Genomic DNA, 14,937 nt, shown 5'->3' with positions numbered 1-14,937 from the left:
GCACAAGCCATGATTCGGGACTGAGCCGCTGTGTGTGTGATCCCAGCGCATATCACTTACTACTTGCAAGTGGAAGGATGGCAAGCCTAAAGACAGTCATAACTACACAATGGGCAGTATTTGCATCAGTATTTGCAGTATTTTCATACTTTTATACTCTTTAATGAAAGGTGATACAAGGCGGAAGTCCGCGCCGTTTTTCAGCAGTCGCGTCACATGACCAACGCCAGCGAATCAGGAAGGTGGATGTCACAGTGACGTTGTCCAATGAGACGCCAGCTAGAGCTCAGCACAGCGTATCCGTGTATTCTCAATGTTTACACAGCACCGGAGCTGACACGATCTGGATTGAATACGTGGACGCTGGCGGATTCCCGTTTCCCGGCGTTTCCAGGCGGTTTAATGTAAACGGACAGTGCATCCGCGAAGAAAACGAGACAGATACGGTCTAATGTAAACATAGCCTAAGATGTTGAATTCTTTATGTCTGGTTATCCTCATCTGATAACACAGACAGAATTAAATGACCTGGTCAGGGACTTAGATTTGTCTAAAGGTAAAGCAAAATTACTTGGCTCAAGATGGCAAGGATGGGGTTTGGTGTTTCCAGGTACAAATCCAGAACCATCAAGAACATTTGACAATCTTCTTTACAAAGGTTGATGACCCTTGTTTCTGCACTGATATTGATGGATTTTTCATAGCTGTGGGTTATGTGCATGACCACTAAAATGGAATCTTTTTTTTATAGATTCATCAGAGTTAAGCCTGAGGAGTTTGCATGTTCTCCCTGTGTCTTCACGGGTTTCCTCCAGGTGCTCCGGTTTCCCCCACAGTCCAAAGACATGCCGTTAGGTTAACTGGCTACTCTAAATTGCCCATAGGCAGGAATGTGTGTGTGAATGGTTGTTTCCCAAGTCCAGAAATGGGAGGGTTGCAGCAGTAAGGGCATCCAGTGTAAAATGATGCTCCAATTAATATGACATGTGGCTCAATAGGGTCCACATGGACCTCGACCTGGCAACAGTGCTGGACAAGGGAGAAGAAGAAGAAGAAAAATTAAGCCTGAAAGCTGACTTGTTACACAATGGAAAAGTCCACCCTTCAGTACCCACTGGTTATGGAGTACACATGAAAGAAACGGACAATAACTTGGAACTATTGTTAAAACACATACAGTACAATAATTATGACCAGAACATCTGTGGTGATCTAAAAGTTTTGGTAGTGCTCCTAAGAATGCAACTCAGATATACGAAGTACTCTTGTTTCCTTTTGAATGGGATGCCTTGCTAAAGAGTCACATTACATTCAAAAGAATTTTGTTCCAGGGCAGAAAAGTGTGGAGCATAAACCACTTGTCGACCCAACAAAGATATTTCTGTCTTCTCTTCATATAAAACTTGGATAGATTATGTTTCCAAGAGTAACTGATGCCAACGTTATTGAAGGCATTTTTGTTGGTCCATGAATCGGACAGGTCATCGATGATGGGGAGTTCAAAGATCTGCTAGTTGGGCCACAGAAAATAGCATGGGAAGCATTTAAGGATGTTTTTGAGAATTTCTTGGCAACTACAGAGCACCAAACTACATTGAGCTGATTGATAATGTGCTTAAAGCACACAGAACCATGAAGTGCAACATGTCATTGAAAATTCATTTTCTGGGACTTTTTTCCTGCTGATCAGCGACAAACATGGTGAAAGGTTTCACCAGGATATTGTGACCTATGGAAAAGCGGTATCAGGGCAATTGGAATCCATCAGTGCTGGCTGACTATTGTTGGACACTGTCACAAGAGGCACCACATAATGAGTACAAAGGAAACTCGGCTGCAAAACATTTTAAGCTTACTTGCACTGATAGAATGTATCAGCATCATTATGTGATTGATCATAATGCAATTTAATGTGGTTTAATTCAATAGATTTGACAATAGTGCTGGGTGCAAATCAAATCAAAGGCTTATATAAATTAAATTATTCTAAAACTTTATTGTTCCAAAGTAACAGCTAATTCATAAGGAACTGTATGGCATGCAGTTCATATAATATAAGCATAATTATAAAATGGTTAAAATGTTTTATTATTTAACAAAGAAAATCCTTTCTAAAGGTACTTCTTTGCACCTTTAGAAGCCTATATGTTATGTGGGAAGCTGAATATGCTTTACCTTTCATTAGCTTACAGAATAGAACTTTAAATGCCTGGATAAGCTTCAAAGACTGACCAAGTGAAAGGATACAAAAATGCTGTGGTTATAATTGAAGTAAGAAAAAAAACTCTGAGATGACATGAGGAAGAAACCTTGAGCGGAACCAAACTCAAAGGGGAACCCATCCTCATTTGGGTGATAACAGATAGCATGATTATAAATAACTTGCTTCTATAACTGTGTCCTACATTGTCAAAATGTGCAATTGTGTAACCAGGAAATTAATCAGTCTTGATATGAAGTCTATTTTGTTGAAGTTATCAGCTATTCATTGGTGGAAACTTGAGAGCAAAACGATGAGAACCTCATATGAGAACCTCAGCTAGAAGTAGGGCATCAGGATGGATCAGACAGGTCCAGAGAGCGGGAGAGGTCAGTATCACTGGTAACTCAGGAGTGACGTGTAACTCAACAGAGAGAGAGAGAGAGAGAGAGAGAGAGAGAGAGAGAGAAAACACAGATTGTTAGGTATTCTCATTGCCACGTAATGGTTAAGAACAGTGTACCTTGTGCACTGAGTGTTGCCTGGGACACTGCCAAGACTAACTATGACAGCATAACTAAAAGGGAGAGCCAGCAGGTAACACAGACATGAGGGAGCCTTGGGATATAAAGCGGCTAGCCACTCCACTGTCAACAAACCTGAGTAAATGTGTGACAGTGAGGGGAGGGGTGACAGCATCCATACATCCCAGTTTACCAAAACACTATGCCTGAGGACCCTCCAGATCTATTCCTTTACCTCATAAAACCTATGAACAAAAGGCTTGACTAAACAAATATGATTTCAGCCAAGACTTAAACACTCATACTGTGTCTGAGTCCCAAACACTACTTGGAAGACACTTCCATAACTGTGGGTCTTTGTAAGAGATGGCTCTGCCTCTTGGTGTAGCCTTCACTATTTGAGGTACCAACAAATAGCCTGCACCTTTTTATCAAAGTAGGTGTGATGGGTCAGAAAAGACCAGCTGTTCATTCGGGTACTGTGGAGCAAGACTATTCAGTGCCAGTAGTAGTATTTTATTTTCAATGCTAAATATAATTGGGAGTCAATGCAGTGTGGATAAGATAAGGGTGATGTGGTCATATCTTCTGGTTCTAGTAAGGACTCTTGCTGCTACATTCTGGACTTACTGGAGCTTGTTTATGCACCTGCTGGAACGTCTAGACCAGTGGTTCTCAAACTGGGGGCCGTGGACACTTGGCGAGTGGGGTGTGTGGTCACAAACTGCTCAGTGGCAAATGCAAGGGGCTGGTTTACAGTTGCACCAACAAATAACGAACGTCTTCGTCTTCAGTCCAGCCAACGAAAATGGAGAGTTATTATTTGAAATCTCAGCAAGAAACTTTTATAGACACACGTCAAGTACATAAGAGATCACAGACATCGGAAACACACCACTGTGCAATCAAGTCAAGCTTGTACCATTGCAGCTTTCATATAGCCTACTATTAGCTTTTCAATTACCTTTTATCAACAGCCTTTTTAAAGGCTATATCCTTGCATGTATAGCTAGCCTTCCAGCACTGCTATTGCAGTAATAATTTAAACAGTTTTTTTAAGACTATTTCAGCCCTCTTTTCTCGCTTTAAAACTCCATTTAAATCCGATCTTACCATCTCTCTTTCCTACTTGTCAACTTTCTTTCTCCTTTGCCTACTTGTCCACCTACTCTTTCTCCTTTCTTTAATCTTTCTCCTACTTTTTTCTCTCTTTCCTCCACCTTTATTCTTCGATTAAAAATTGTAAGGTCCAGCACCGTATCACAGTTAATTATATTTTAACTTAATTACATTAAGCACGGTTTGTAGATTTTAGCAGAGCTAAGTCTGGTGCGTGGTGGTAAGGTACTAGCATTCTTACCTGAGCAAGTCCCTTTGCTATGTTCACACTTACAGCATAACGATCATTTATTGGGTTAATAAACAATATGGACAAATTTCTAATTCGTGAAAAAAGAGCTGGTCCCACTGATGCACCAGTTCCCAAAAAACCAAAACTCTGCAAATATGACAAAAGTTATTTACAATATGTTTTTTCTGTTACTGGCGCACTGGAACCACGTCTGCAATGTGTCGTTTGTGTGGAGGTGCTTGCCAATGACAGCATGAAACACCTGTCTGGGCTTAAGCAGCAGTTAGTTTCTTATTTAAAGGAGGACTACCGGTCATTTTCATGGGTTCCGGACCCATTTGTTTGCACCGCAAATTATTTGTCACTGCAAATGCAAGAGGTGCAAGCTGAAGAGTGACAGCAGGCTGACGCACCTTTTTAGCACCTGTTCTCTTACATCCTTCTGGGTAACACTGATGCAGGAGGACCCCCAGCTCTGTGACGTTGCCTTAAAAATTCTCCTACCTTTCACGTCAACATACTTGTGTGAGGCAGGCTTTTCAAAACTAAGTACAGCAATCGCGCAAAGATTGAGGATGACTGGAGGCTGTGTTTTAACTAAAATTGAGCCAAGAATTCGAGAACTCTGCCAAACAAAGCAGGCTCATGTGTCACACTGAGACATTCATTAACACTACCTCTGGTACTCCGGTAGAGTTTGTTTGTTTGTTCATGTGTTTGTTTGTTAGCAACTTTGCAGGAAAAAAAATGTCCAGACAGATTTTCATGAAAATTTTACTAGATACGTGTCTTGGCCCAATGAAGAACTTAAATTTTGGAGGTGGTCTGGAACCGCATCTGGATCCAGAAATTTTTAAAAGGATATAGGGCAAAATTGAACCTTTTCAGTCTCGGACTGTGTTGTCTAACACTGTAATAATGCAATAATACACAACAATAAAAAACAGCCCAATAATAATAATAATAATAATAATAATAATAATAGCTTATCTATCTTTTTTCGGGGGCTCAAAGTACACTTCCTACAGTCAGGGGGGCCCAGATCGCAAATGTTTGAGAACCCCTGGTCTAGACAGTAAGGCAATACAATAATCCAACCCAGGGCTAATGAAGGCATGAACTAGTTTTTCTGCATCGTGTAGTGACATTATATTTCTTATCTTAGCAATATTTCTGAGATGAAAGAAGGCTATCCTAGTAATACAGTATTATCTACATGAGTTTCAAATGAAAGACTGAAGTCAATAATCACATCAAGGTCTTTTACTGCTGCACATGAAACAGAGTTTTTATGTAATCAGAAAGCTTTCTTCTGGCTGATATTGTCCTGGTATGAGTACTTCTGTCTTGTCAGAATTAAGTAGAAGGAAATTAATAACTATACAGTGTCTAATGTCCTTTACACATTCCTCAAGTTTATTAAGCTGGTGTCTTTCATCTGGCTTTGCTGAAATATACAACTGTTCAAATCTGATCACTCAACTGTGATCTTCATATTAAGTCACTCATTAAACTTGAATTCTTTCACCTCCATAACATTGCTCATCTTTGTCCGTTTCTGACTAGTAATAATGCACAATCTCTGGTTCATGCTTTCATTATATTTATGGTTTATGCTTTCTTCATAAATGAATCATTTCAGCTCATAGCATAAGTTCTCAGAAAGAAAGGGTGAGAGGGATATAATACACCTGGTACCCCATTGTCTTCCATGAGCTCAAAGGGACTTGGATTAGAATGTTCTAAGCCTGTTACTCGACAGCATATTAAGTCATCCCATTATCTGTAAATGTAGATAAAGAGAACCCAGTTAAACAAATGAGACAAAAATATTATACTTGGTCATTTATTTATTGAGGAAAATGATCCAATATTACACATCTGTGAGTGGCAAAAGTATGTGAACCTCTAGGATTAGCAGTTCATTTGAAGGTGAAATTTGAGTCAGGCATTTTCAATCAATGGGATGACAATCAGGTGTGAGTGGGCACCCTGTTTTATTTAAAGAACAGGGATCTATCAAAGTCTGATCTTCACAACACATGTTTGTGGAAGTGTATCATGGCACAAACAAAGGAGATTTCTGAGGACTTCAGAAAAAGCATTGTTGATGCTCATCAGGCTGGAAAAGGTTACAAAACCATCTGTAAAGAGTTTGGACTCCACCAATCCACAGTCAGACAGATTGTGTACAAATGGAGGAAATTCAAGACTATTGTTACCCTCCCCAGGAGTGGTCGACCAACAAAGATCACTCCAAGAGCAAGGCGTGTAATAGTCGGCGAGGTCACAAAGGACCCCAGGGGAACTTCTAAGCAACTGAAGGCCTCTCTCACATTGGCTAATGTTAATGTTCATGAGTCCACCATCAGGAGAACACTGAACAACAATAGTGTGCATGGCAGGGTTGCAAGGAGAAAGCCACTGGTCTCCAAAAAGAACATTGCTGCTCGTCTGCAGTTTGCTAAAGATCACATGGCCAAGCCAGAAGGCTATTGGAAAAATGTTTTGTGGACAGATGAGAGCAAAATAGAACTTTTTGGTTTAAATGAGAAGCGTTATGTTTGGAGAAAGGAAAACTCTGCATTCCAGCATAAGAACCTTATCCCATCTGTGAAACATGGTGGTGGTAGTATCATGGTTTGGGCCTGTTTTGCTGCATCTGGGCCAGGACGGCTTGCCATCATTGATGGAACAATGAATTCTGAATTATACAAGCAAATTCTAAAGGAAAATATCAGGACATCTGTCCATGAATTGAATCTCAAGAGAAGGTGGGTCATGCAGCAAGACAACGACCCTAAGCACACAAGTTGTTCTTCCAAGGAATGGTTAAAGAAGAATAAAGTTAATGTTTTTGAATGGCCAAGTCAAAGTCCTGACCTTAATCCAATCAAAATGTTGTGGAAGGACCTGAAGTGAGCAGTTCATGTGAGGAAACCCACTAACATCCCAGAGTTGAAGCAGGACTGATCAACAGTTACTGGAAGCATTTAGGCTACATCCACACGACAACGGCAACGAGATGTTATTTAAAAATATATCGCGTCCAAATGGGCAACGATCAGTAAAATATCAGGTCCATATGGCAACGCAATGCTTGCTGAAAATGATGCAATACACATGCCACACCTCTAGGGGTGCTGTAAGACGGTCCCTTCAGAGACACCAGAACAATAGAAGAAGTAAGGACGCATGCGCATAAACTATTATGCGCGAGACTTCATATTAGCCACAAAGTCAGGAAAATCTGTTTGTAAAATTACATTATAATGACCAAATACAATGAAAAGTATTTTTCCAGTCTCACCTGCGAAAGGTAATCCCATGTGATCTCGTTTGGACAGCAAACCTGTTGGTACAGTTAAACGCAGCTAATCTTTATTCTCCGCTTTGACCTATCCAATATGGCGGCGAGGGTGACGTATGATTCTACGCGGAAGGCAGCGTCTTTAATGGTCCGGAATAAATTGAATGCTACACGTTGATGGATTAATTTGTTGTTTCTCACCTGTGAAAGGTAATCCCATGTGATCTCGTTTGGATGGTAAACCTGTTGGTACAGTTAAACGCAGCACATGAATCTTTATTCTCCACTTTGATCTATCCAATATGGCGGCGAGGATGACGTATGATTCTACGCGGAAGGCAGCGTCTTTAATGGTCCGGAATAAATTGAATGCTACACGTTGATGGATTAATTTGTTGTTTCTCACCTGTGAAAGGTAATCCCATGTGATCTCGTTTGGATGGTAAACCTGTTGGTACAGTTAAACGCAGCACATGAATCTTTATTCTCCGCTTTGACCTATCCAATATGGCAGCGAGGATGACGTATGATTCTACGCGGAAGGCGGCGTCTTTAATGGTCCGGAATAAATTGAATGCTACACGTTGATGGATTAATTTTCTCTTCTACGCCCTTTTTGAGGAATGTATTGTCGGACTTAAACCAACATCTGAAGAGGTGAGATCGCTCCTTTTTTTCCCTATTTTTGCTGGCGGGATTGACTCTGCCCTAAGGGCAGAGTCTCTCTCTCTCTCTCTCTCTCTCTCTCTCTCTCACTTTGCACCATTACACAATAAATATTCACAGTGAAAATATTTTGTAAGCGCATTTCATGAACCAAGTTATAGGATTTGTTGACAACTCGCATCGAGTTCGTTACACTTCTACCCAGCGTGAAGCACTCACAGTCATGTGGTTGTGACGTCATCGTAAACAAATCCGTTCTACTCATCCAGACGACTTCACAATGGCAACGTTGCCAGATCTTTCCACTCTGGAACCCGTTCTCAAAAAGATTGCGTTTTGGGCACCCAAAACGCCGATGCCATGTGGACGCCAGGCCTAAACGATAAGCAATTGTATCGGAGTCACCTGAATCCGTTGCCGTGTGGACAGGGCCTTAGTTGCAGTTATTGCTGCACAAGGGGGTCACACCAGATACTGAAAGCAAAGGTTCATATACTTTTGCCACTCACAGATATGGAATTGGATCATTTTACTCAATAAATAAATGACCAAGTATAATATTTTTGTCTCATTTGTTTAGCTGGGTTCTCTTTATGTACTTTTAGGACTTGTGTGAAAATCTGATGATGTTTTAGGTCATATTTATGCAGAAATATAGAAAATTCTAAAAGGTTCACAAACTTTCAAGGACCACTCTATGAAATTTTTCATGCACACACATAGATTTGTAAAAAGTAGCCATCGGGCATGTATGCCACTCTTGCTTGGATATGGACACTTTTGCAGTGCAGTTCAGTGAATTCATAAGACAGGATTAAAATTTCACATTTGAGAAAAGAGTTAAGTAGCCTCGTAAGCCTAGTAAGTAATCTGTAATGTGCAGTTGGCTCTGATTGCAGCAAAGGAGCAAGATGGCTGAGATCATCGATTCTTAGATGTTATTTAATGGTAGTGTATTAGAATGTGTACATTGAGGAAAATTTTATTTTATAGCCATATGACCCGGCACGTTGGTGTAGTGGTTAGCGCTGTTGCCTCACAGCAAGAAGGTCCGGGTTCGAGCCCCATGGCCGACGAGGGCCTTTCTGTGTGGAGTTTGCATGTTCTCCCTGTGTCCGCATGGGTTTCCTCTGGGTGCTCCAGTTTCCCCCACAGTCCAAAGACATGCAGGTTAGGTTAACTGGTGACTCTAAATTGGCCGTAGGTGTCAAGTCAAGTTAATTTGTATAGCGCTTTTAACAATAAAAATTGTCGCAAAGCAGCTTTACAGAATTTGAACGACTTAAAACATGAGCTAATTTTGTCCCTAATCTATCCCCAATGAGCAAGCCTGTGGCGACGGTGGCAAGGAAAAACTCCCTCAGACGACATGAGGAAGAAACCTCAAGAGGAACCAGACTCAAAAGGGAACCCATCCTCATTTGGGAAACAACAGACAGCATGACTATAACATTAACAGTTTTAGCATGAAGTCAGTTTCGTTGATGTTGTAACTCTTCATTGATGGAAACTTGAGTGCAAAACTGTTCATGACAACTGCAGTCCTAAAGTTAGCAAGTCAACTGTAGTCCTCAGCCATAAAAGCATTACTGTAAGAGTCCAGAGCATCCTCCAGGTGTAACCCTCAACTGTCCTCATGGGGCCATCCTCCACAGGAGCGATGCGATAAAACTCCGACCAGACACAGGGCACCAGGATGGATCAAGCAGGTCCGAGGGGCAGAAGAGGCCAGCATCTCAATCCCAGGACCAACATGTAACTCAGAGGGACAGATTGGGGGGGGGAGGGAGAAAGAGAAAACACAGGTTGTTCGGTATGCCCTAAAAATGACACAAGTATTAAATCTGTGTGGTAGGCTCACAGAGACGAGAGTCTTGACATCAGACATAATACACAACAATGGCATGTTAATATGGTTAAAAAATATCATGACCTGCTCTGGCTGGATGCTTGATTGGGTGATGGGAGCAGACTCCTCGGCAATGATGGGATGCAGATGGGACCCTTAGGGCTGGCCAAGACAATTCAGTTACATTTCACCGGGCCTGGGACATGCGACAGAATGTCTGACGGCTGATTCCCTGCAGGCTATGATAGCCAGTCGAGGTCTCCACCCTCTCCACCAAAAGATTTCCTGTTGACTCCATGTAACTCAGAGGAACAGATTTTGGGGGGGGGGGGGGGGGAGAGGGAAAGAAAACACGGGTTGTTAGGTATGCCCAATGTCACCTGAATAAGTAGGAACAGTATACATATTGCACTGAGTACAAGCAGGGACTCCGGCAACTAACTATGACAGCATAACTAAAAGGGGAGAGCCAGAAGGTAACACAGGCATGAGGGAGCCCCGGGACATAAATCAGCCAGCCACTACACCGTCAACAAACTTGAGTGAGCAAGCGAGTGGAGACTGACAGCATCCATACATCCCAGTTTACCAAAACACTATGTCTGAGGACCCTCTAGATCTACACCTTTACCTCATAAACACCATTAACAAAAGGCTTGACTAAACAGATATGTTTTCAGCCTAGACTTAAATGCTGAGACTGTGTCTGATTCCCAAACATTACTTGGAAGGCTGTTCCATAACTGTGGAGCTTTGTAAGAAAAGGCTCTGCCCCCTGATATAGCCTTCACTATATGAGGTACCAGCAGATAGCCTGCACCTTTTGATCTAAGTAGGCGTGGCGGGTCATAGAGGAGCAGAAGTTCACTCAGGTACTGTGGTGAGAGACCATTTAGTGCTTTAAAGGTCAATAGTAGTATTTTATAATCAATACGAAATTTGATTGGGAGCCAATGCAGTGTGGATAAGACAGGCGTGATGTGGTCACATTTTCTAGTTCTAGTAAGGACTCTTGCTGCTGTATTTTGAACTAACTGGAGCTTGTTTATGCACTTATTGGAACATCCAGACAGTAAGGCATTACAATAATCCAACCTGGAGGTAACGAAAGCATGGACTAGTTTTTCTGCGTCATGTAATGACATTAAATTTCTTATCTTAGCAATATTTCTGAGATGAAAGAAAGCTATCCGGATGATGTTATCAATGTGAGTTTCGAATGAAAGACTGGGGACAATAATCACTCCAAGGTCAAACAAGGTGTGAATGTGAGTGTGAATGGTTGTCTGTCTCTATGTGTCAGCCCTGTGATGACCTGGCGACTTGTCCAGGGTGTACCCTGCCTCTCGCCCGTAGTCAGCTGGGATAGGCTCCAGCTTGCCTGCGACCCTGCAGAACAGGATAAAGCGGCTAGATATAATGAGATGAGATGAGATGAGCCATATGACCTTATATTTTAATTAACCAAATGTTGAACAACATTTATTGTTACCAATTATTGCCATCATGGGGAAGCTATGGCCAAATGGTTAGAGAAGCAGCTTTGGGATGGAAAGGTCGCCAGCTCAATTCCCTGAAGTGGCAGGAATGGTTGAAGTGCACTTGAGCAAGGCACCTAACCCCAGGCTGCTCTGGGTATGTTGTACTTTGCTCTGGATAAGAGTGTCTGCTAAATACCTGGAATGTAATCATAGGGAGGAGATGCAATAGGATCAAAAGATCATGCACATATGCCAAATTATATTCTGACTGTAATAAAGGAGCTGTATAGGATAGATGAGCATGGCATAGGCTTGGTTCTAAGGCAGAAACCTTTTTCTGCATAGACATACTCTTTGCAATTTGTTCTACGTATGCAAAGTACAACAACAATAACAAAAACATCAGAAATTATGGAATGGTTTCATGCTTAAATGTCTAAAATGTGCAAATGATACATACTTCACATTAAGTTTTGTACATTTTCTCTATATAATGGCTGAAAAGTTTGACCAGTGAGCTATTTAACAAATTTTCCACGAAATCAAGTCGTACATGAGCTGATAGCCAATGAGGCGTGTCGCACCGAGTTGGCTATAAGCCATGTACGACGAGATTGAGTGGAATAACTGTTTTATTCTAGCCACATTCACTGGGTTTTGAGAAACAGAGCATTTTTATTTTTTGCAAAGTCGATAAATAAAAACTTTATACAAAACGTCTGACAAAATCACTTCTGTTTAGAATGTAAACAAACTGGTGAAATGACAGGAGCAATTTGTGAAAAATGCTATAATAATAATAATTCTTGAAACATAAAGATACATTCTTACCATCAAATACTTTCATTCTGTTAGGACTAGGACTGTTTTGGCCTCTAGAGGCCGCTGTTATTTCCTTTTCATGTCGTGTTTATTTTGGCCTCTAGAGGCCGCCACTGTTCCTGTGTTTTGTGTTTGTGTTAATTGCCTAATTATCTTCACCTGTGTCCTTAATTAGTTTGTCTATTTATACCCCTGAGTTCAGTCCTCTTGTCACGGAGTCTTTGTGCTGTTATGTTTATCTCCAGTTTCCTTTGTACTGTGTTTTTTGATCTTCTTAGCTTTTGTATTTTTGCACTTTGCTTTTCTTTTGGATTATACTCTTTGGTTTTTTTTTTGTCTTTTGTTTTGCCCTGTATATAGTGTATATAGTTTAAATAAACCTTTTGATTCTTTTTCTACTTCCGCCTCACGCCTCTGCATTTGAGTCATCCCCCTGGTGGCCTAGTGGGGGTTTGCTGGATTATCACACCAACGAACCAGGTTCAAATCCCAGCAAAACCCTAACAGAAAGACTCCGTCATGACCGACTCAGCAGAGGCTGCTTCAACTGTCTACCCGGCCAACCTTCAGGGAATTATGGCAGCTTTGACACGCTTCGGAGCGACCATGGACGCTCATGGACGTACGCTCACCAGCCAACGTGAGGCCCTCGCTCGCCACGAGGAACTGCTTCAGCAAATTGGGAAAACCCTGGCACAGCTGACATCTCTGCCTGCATCTCCTGCTCCTGATCCAGCTCCCACTCCTGCTCCAGTGCCTCCTGCAATGCTGCCTTCTTCACCTCGCGAACCCAGCCTTCCTGCACCACAGAGGTATGACGGCAAGCACAGTGAGTGCCGAGAGTTCCTTACCCAGTGTCAACTCACCTTTGAGCTTCAGCCTACCACCTACACTACGGATCGCCGCAAGATTGCCTTTGTGATCACCTTATTAGCTGGTAAGGCGCGAGCCTGGGCTACTGCTATCTGGCAAAGACAGGGACCTGAGTGCTTTGATTTCCAGCTGTTTTCTGAAGAGATGCTTCGGGTCTTCGATCAGGCAGACATCAGTACCGACGCAGCCCGAAAGCTCATGTCCATCCGGCAAGGAGGAAGCGTCGCAGATTACGCCATCTCGTTCCGAACACTCGCAGCAGTAAGTGGATGGAACGAGACTGCCCTGGTGTCAGCCTTCCACCATGGTCTGTCTGACCCCATCAAGGACGGTCTGGCCTCTATTGGATGCCCAAGTGACCTCGAAACCCTCATCTCACATGCTATTCGTCTGGACAACAGGATGAGAGAACGCCACCAAGCCTTGAGCCCCCCCAGCCTCCCTACCTCTACCTGGAGACCGTCTACCTCCTTCAGTGACTGTCCAGAACCCATGCAAGTGGGTCGTACTCGCCTCTCCGCATCTGAGAGGGAGCGCAGAAGGAGGGACAAGTGCTGCATCTACTGTGGCAAGCCTGGTCACTTCCGAGCATCATGTCCCGAACTCTTGGGAAAAGGACCGCCCCGTCCAGCCGAGGGAGGGTTGTGACAGGGCCTACCCTCTCTCCCGGACTCCCTGGCCAAGGAATCTACATCCCGGTCTCCATCTCCTGGGGTGAGTCTGTCCACTCTTGTCAAGCTTTGATAGACTCAGGGGCGGCTGGGAACTTTATGGATATTCACTTCGCCCAAAGCATCAATATTCCGACTGCACCTCTTGAAGTCCCACTGTCTGTGTCTGCCCTCGATGGCCAAGCGTTAGGTGATGGAAGAGTCACCCAAGTTACTTCTCCTGTTTTCCTCCAGTCTCAAGGTCACAAGGAAGAAATATCCCTGCACCTGATTCCTTCACCTGAGTTCCCAGTTATTCTAGGCCTTCCTTGGCTTACTCGCCACAACCCTCGCATAGACTGGGTAACAAGCCAGGTTGTGGAATGGGGCCCTGCATGCCATGCCTCTTGTCTGCTCTCTAGCTCTCCTGTGTCTCCTGCCGAGCCCCCTGATCTCACCGAGTTATCTCAAGTTCCCACAGAGTACTGGGATCTCAAGGAGGTATTCAGCAAGAGCAGGGCCGCCGTTCTTCCTCCGCACCAGGCCTACGACTGTGCCATCGACTTGCTCCCTGGGACTACCCCTCCTCGTGGCAGACTGTTTTCACTCTCTCAGCCAGAACGCAAGGCCATGGAGGAATACCTCAAAGATGCCCTGGTCTCTGGGTTTATTCGACCCTCCACTTCACCTGCTGGAGCCGGCTTCTTCTTTGTCGGCAAGAAGGATGGGGGGCTCCGACCATGTATTGATTACAGGGGCCTGAATAAGATCACTGTGCGCAACCGATATCCCCTTCCGCTGATGTCCACAGCTTTCGACCTGCTCCAAGGCGCCACCGTCTTCACCAAGTTGGACCTACGGAACGCATACCACCTCATCCGTATCCGACAGGGAGACGAGTGGAAGACTGCCTTTAACACCCCGTCTGGGCACTACGAATACCAGGTGATGCCCTTCGGACTCACCAACGCACCAGCTGTTTTTCAGGCCCTAATCAACGACGTCTTAAGGGACATGATTAACCTATACGTTTTTGTCTACCTCGACGACATCCTTATCTTTTCCAAGACCGTGCAGGAGCACCGCCACCATGTCCGCCAGGTTCTCCAGAGGCTGCTACAGAACAATCTGTTCGCCAAGGCCCAGAAATGCGAATTTCATGTTCCCGAGGTCTCCTTTCTGGGATTTATTGTACGGACAGGCCAACTCCA

This window comes from Neoarius graeffei, chromosome 12 (genome assembly GCF_027579695.1).
Source record: "Neoarius graeffei isolate fNeoGra1 chromosome 12, fNeoGra1.pri, whole genome shotgun sequence".
NCBI classification, from domain to species: domain Eukaryota; kingdom Metazoa; phylum Chordata; class Actinopteri; order Siluriformes; family Ariidae; genus Neoarius; species Neoarius graeffei.
The sequence above is the reverse complement of the archived record's forward strand: the minus strand, read 5'-3'. Positions refer to the sequence as shown.